The following is a 6,523-nucleotide window of genomic DNA, read 5'->3' as shown; positions in this document are numbered from 1 at the left end:
TTTGTCTCGGGCCTAACAACACCTGTGTCAATATATCCTCCAAACACCGGCTTCGGGGGCATTATCACTTAATTACAAACTGGGTGGTTCCAACCCTGAATGCTGATTGACTGACAGCTGTGGTATATCAGACCGTATACCACGGGTATGGTATGACAAAACATTTATTTTTACTGCTCTGATTACGTTGGTAACCAGTTTATAATAGCAATAAGGCACCTCAGGGGTTTGTGATATATGGCCAATATACCGCGGCTAATGGCTGTATCCAGGCACTCCGCGTTGCGTCGGGCTTAAGAACAATCCTTAGCCGTGGTATATTGGGGATATACCACACCCCCTTGTGCTTTATAGCTTAAATATAAAATGGTAGTAAATAATAATACAAATAGATAAATAATAGAAATAACAACAATAAAATAAAAACAGTCAATAGTAGAAAACTAGATTAAATAATAGGGACAATAAAGGCTAAACATGGACAATGAACATGCTACTATTATTTATTGTAAAATAATGCTGCCACCACTATTATTAACACTAATACTACAACTATCCCTACTACTACCATTACCACTAGTAGCATTTCTATCTGTAATATCTCTACCTACTACTTTCAACTATCTTGTAACTAACTGTCATCACCATTACATCAGTGCTACAACTACCATCATCATTAAACTACTATCATTACCGTCACCCCTACTACCCATACCACTACTATTTGAAATAATAATCACAATAATAATAATAATAATAATAATAATAATAATAATAATAAGTAAGTTAGTGTTTACTATGCAGATGTTATTATTCAGTGTCCCTCAGGCTATGGCAGGTAAATACATATTTGGCTGCAAGAGGAGCCGTTGCTGCTTCGCCCATTAGTATTTTTTGTCTTTAATAAGACTTGGAATAAATATAGTAATTTCTGCAAAAAATGTATTACTTGGTGAGGAATATTGCTCACAGTAGAGGAGAAAGTGCATCTCTGTCTCTACCTCCCCTGTTGTGCAGGGACCACATAGATGCTCCTCTTTGGGTAGCCATGTATTTTTATGTCTGCCAGTTGGTAAGGATCTGTCTCTGCTTCGTATCTCTGACAGAGTAGAGATAATCTCTCTCTCTTTCCATCCTCTCTCTCTCTCTCTCTCTCTCTCTCTCTCTCTCTCTCTCTCTTTCCATCCTTTCTCTCTCTCTCTCTCTCTCTCTCTCTCTCTCTCTCTCTCTCTCTCTCTCTCTCTCTCTCTCTCTCTCTCTCTCTCTCTCTCTCTCTCTCTCTCTCTCTCTCTCATCCTCCTTCTCTCTCTCTCTCTCTCTCTCTCTCTCTCTCTCTCTCACTCTCACTCTCACTCTCACCCCCCCCCCCCCCCCATCAGTCCCTGTCTGTCACCCCATGTCACCACTGCCACCGCCTTCACTCTCAAGGTTACCGTGGCAAGGTTAAATTGACTTTAGATTAATTAAGTGTCCATTAAGGTGGTAATTGTTTCATAATGTGGTCTGCCCCAGAGACATGGTGGCTGTGTGAACATGGCCAGGGCTGTCAGAGCTGGTTTGGCTGAATAAGATATTGAGGCGACTGACTAAAAGTATTTAGGGAGAGAGATGGGGAGGAAGAGAGGGAGAGATATATACCTGGAGGTGACAGCATTCCCTCCCCCATATGCCCCACCTTGACACAACTACGACAACATAACCAACAAAAACGTGTCACAACTCCTGCAGTTCTGTCGCACGCTGTCGCACGCTGGTTATGTACATAGTCAATGATAGGCTTCGAGGGGACTCCTACGGTAGGTACACCTACAGCTCATCTCTTGGCAGTAGTACTGTAGAGTACTTTATCACCAACCTCAACCCAGAGACTCTCAGAGCGTTCACAGTCAGCCCACTGACACCCCTATCAGATCACAACAAAATCACAATCTACTTGAACGGAGCAATAATCAACCATGATGCATCAAAGCCGAACAAACTGCATACTATTAAGAAATGCTATAGATGGAAGGAAGGTAGCGTAGAAACCTACCAAAAAACAATTGGCCAACAACAAATCCAATCCCTCCTAGAAAACTTCCTGGAGAAAATGTTTTCCTTCAACAGTGAAGGTGTAAATTTAGCAGAAGGAAGCCTGAACAATATATTTGACCAATCAGCTAACATATCAAATGTAATTTCCGGCAACTAACAACAATGAGAAATGGTTTGATGAAGAATACAGAAACCCAAGAAAGAAATGGAGAAACCAATCCAACCAAAAAGCTTTAGCTTTCGACTTCACTATTGTGAAACACTAAAACAGTACAGAAATACACTAAGAAAAAAGAAGGAACAGCATAACAAAAAACAGTTCATTGTGATTGAAGAATCCATAGAATCAAATCACTCCTGGGAAAATTGGAACACACTAAACAAACAACAACAGAAGAGTTATCTATCCAAAATGGAGATGTATGGATAAACCACTTCTCTAACCTTTTTGGCAATATAACAAAGAACCAAGAGCAAAAACCTATAACTGATTATTTACAAAACTTAGAATCAGCTATTAAAGACTACCAGAGCCCACTGGATTCTCCAATTACAATGGATGAGCTACAGCTCCAATCCAAAAAGGCCTGTGGTGTTGATGGTATACTAAACGAAATGATAAAATATACAGACCACAAATTCAAATGGGCTATTCTTAAACTCTTCAACATTATCCTCAGCTCTGGCATCTTCCTTAATATTTGGAACCAAGGCCTGATCACCCCAATCCACAAAAGTGGAGACAAATTTGACCCTAATAATTAAAGTGGAATATGCGTCAGCAGCAATCTCTGAAATATCCTATGCAGTATCATCAACAGCAGACTCCAACATTTCCTCAGTGAAAACAATGTCCTGAGCAAATGTCAAATTGGCTTCTTAACAAATTACCGTACATTACATTTACATTTTACATTTTAGTCATTTAGCAGACGCTCTTATCCAGAGCGACTTACAGTTAGTGAGTGCATACATTATTTTTATTATTTTTTTCATACTGGCCCCCCGTGGGAATCAAAACCACAACCCTGGCGTTGCAAACACCATGCTCTACCAACTGAGCTACATCCCTGCCGGCCATTCCCTCCCCTACACTGGACAACGCTGGGCCAATTGTGCGCCGCCCCATGGGTCTCCCGGTCGCGGCCGGCTACGACAGAGCCTGGATTCGAACCAGGATCTCTAGTGGCACAGCTAGCACTGCGATGCAGTGCCTTAGACCACTGCGCCACTCAGGAGGCCTCAGACTCCAACATTTCCTCAGTGAAAACAATGTCCTGAGCAAATGTCAAATTGGCTTCATAACAAATTACCGTACAACAGACCACGTATACACCCTAATTGACAAACAAATAAAACAAAACAAAAGCAAAGTCTTCTCATGCTTTGTTGATTAAAAAAACGCTTTTGACTAAATCATGCATGAGGGTCTGCTATACAAATTGATGGAAAGCAGTGTTGGGGGGCAAAGCCTACGACATTATAAAATCAATGTACACAAACAACAAGTGTGCAGTTAAAATTGGCAATATACACACATATGTATTTCCTCAGGGCTGTGGGATGAGACAGGCATGCAGCTTGAGCCCCACCCTCTTCAACATACAGTTGTCGTCAAAAGTTTTGAGAATGACACAAATATTAATTTTCACAAAGTCTGCTGCCTCAGTTTTTATGATGGCAATTTGCATATACTCCATAATGTTATGAAGAGTGATCAGATGAATTGCAATTAATTGCAAAACATTTCCACTGCATTTCAGCCCTGCCACAAAAGGACCAGCTGACATGTCAGTGATTCTCTCGTTAACACAGGTGAGAGTGTTGACGAGGACAAGGCTGGAGATCACTCTGTCATGCTGATTGAGTTAGAATAACAGACTGGAAGCTTTAAAAGGAGGGTGGTGCTTGAAATCATTGTTCTTCCTCTGTTAACCATGGTTACCTGCAAGGAAACACGTGCCGTCATCATTGCCAATCACAAAAAGGGCTTCACAGGCAAGGATATTGCTGCTAGTAAGATTGCACCTAAATCAACCATTTTATCGGATCATCAAGAATTTCAAGGAGAGAGGTTCAATTGTTGTGAAGAAGGCTTCAGGGCGCCCAAGAAAGTCCAGCAAGCGCCAGGACCGTCTCCTAAAGTTGATTCAGCTGCGGGATCAGGGCACCACCAGTGCAGAGCTTGCTCAGGAATGGCAGCAGGCAGGTGTGAGTGCATCTGCACGCACAGTGAGGCGAAGACCTTTGGAGGATGGCCTGGTGTCAAGAAGGGCAGCGAGGAAGCCACTTCTCTCCAGGAAAAACATCAGGGACAGACTGATATTCTGCAAAAGGTACAGGGATTGGACTGCTGAGGACTGGAGTAAAGTCCTTTTCTCTGATGAATCCCCTTTCCGATTGTTTGGGGCATCCGGAAAAAAGCTTGTCCGGAGAAGACAAGGTGAGCGCTACCATCAGTCCTGTGTCATGCCAACAGTAAAGCATCCTGAGACCATTCATGTGTGGGGTTGCTTCTCAGCCAAGGGAGTGGGCTCACTCACAATTTTGCAGAAGAACACAGCCATGAATAAAGAATGGTACCATCACGTCCTCCGAGAGCAACTTCTCCCAACCATCCAAGAACAGTTTGGTGATGAACAATGCCTTTTCCAGCATGATGGAGAACCTTGCCATAAGGCAAAAGTGAAAACTAAGTGGCACAAAACATCGACATTTTGGGTCCATGGCCAGGAAACTCCCCAGACCTTAATCCCATTGAGAACTTGTGGTCAATCCTCAAGAGGCGGGTGGACAAACAAAAACCCACAAATTCTGACAAACTCCAAGCATTGATTATGCAAGAATGGGCTGCCATCAGTCAGGATGTGGCCCAGAAGTTAATTGACAGCATGCCAGGGCGGATTGCAGAGGTCTTGAAAAAGAAGGGTCAACACTGCAAATATTGACTATTTGCATAAACTTAATGTAATTGTCAATAAAAGGCTTTGACACTTATGGAATGCTTGTAATTATACTTCAGTATACCATAGTAACATCTGACAAAAATATCTAAAAACACTGAAGCAGCAAACTTTTTGAAGACCAATACTTGTGTCATTCTCAAAACTTTTGACCACGACTGTACACTACCAGTCAGAAGTTTGGACACAACTTCTCATTCAAGGGTTTATCTTTATTTTTTACTATTTTTACATTGTAGAATAATAGTGAAGACATCAAAACTATCAAATAACACATATGGAATCATGTAGTAACCCAAAAAATTTTAAACAAATCAAAATATATTTTATATTTGAGATTCTTCAAATAGCCACCCTTTGCCTTGATGACAGCTTTGCACACTCTTGGCATTCTCTCAACCAGCTTCATGAGGTAGTCACCTGGAATACATTTCAATTAACAGGTGTGCCTTAAGTTAATTTGTGGAATTTCATTCCTTCTTAATGCGTTTGAGCCAATCAGTTGTGTTGTGACAAGGTAGGGGGGCATACAGAAGATAGCCCTATTTGGTAAAAGACCAAGTCCATATTATGTCAAGAACAGCTCAAATAAGCAAAGAAAAACAACAGTCCATCATTACTTTAAGACATAAAGGTCAGTCAATACGGAACATTTGAAGAACTTTGAAGGTTTCTTCAAGTGCAGTCGCAAAAACCATCAAGCGCTATGATGAAACTGGCTGAGGACCGCCACAGGAATGGAAGACCCAGAGTTACCTCTGCTGCAAGAGGATAAGTTCATTAGAGTTACTTGCCTCAGAAATTGCAGCCCAAATATATGCTTCACAGAGTTCAAGTCACAGACACATCTCAACATCAACTGTTCAGAGGAGACTGTGTGAATCAGACCTTCATGGTTGAATTGCTGCAAAGAAACCACTACTAAAGGACACCAATAAGAAGAAGAGACTTACTTGGGCCAGGAAACACGAACAATGGACATTAGACCAGTGGAAATGTGTCCTTTGGTCTGGAGTCCAAATTTGAGATTTTTGGTTCCAACCGCCATGGCTTTGCGAGACGCGGTGTGGGTGAACGGATGATCTCTGCACGTGTATTTCCCACCGTGAAGCATGGAGGAGGAGGTGTTATGGTGTGGGGGTGCTTTGCTGGTGACACTGTCTGTGATTTATTTAGAATTCAAGGCACACTTAACCAGCATGGCTACCACAGCATTCTGCAGCGATACGCCATCCCATCTTGGTTTGCGCTTAGTGGGACTATCATTTGTTTTTCAACAGGACAATGACCCAACACATCTCCAGGCTATTTTACCAAGAAGGAGAGTGATGGAGAGCTGCATCAGATGAACTGGCCTCCACAATCCCCCGACCTCAACCCAATTGAGATGGTTTGGATGAGTCGGACCGCAGAGTGAAGGAAAAGCTGCCAACAAGTGTTCAGCATATGTGGGAACTCCTTCAAGACAGTTGGAAAAGCATTCCAGGTGAAGCTGGTTGAGAGAATACCAACAGTGTGCAAAGCTG

The sequence above is a fragment of the Coregonus lavaretus genome (genome assembly GCF_964263955.1).
Source record: "Coregonus lavaretus genome assembly, contig: HAP1_SCAFFOLD_479, whole genome shotgun sequence".
In the NCBI taxonomy this organism is placed as follows: domain Eukaryota; kingdom Metazoa; phylum Chordata; class Actinopteri; order Salmoniformes; family Salmonidae; genus Coregonus; species Coregonus lavaretus.
The sequence above is the reverse complement of the archived record's forward strand: the minus strand, read 5'-3'. Positions refer to the sequence as shown.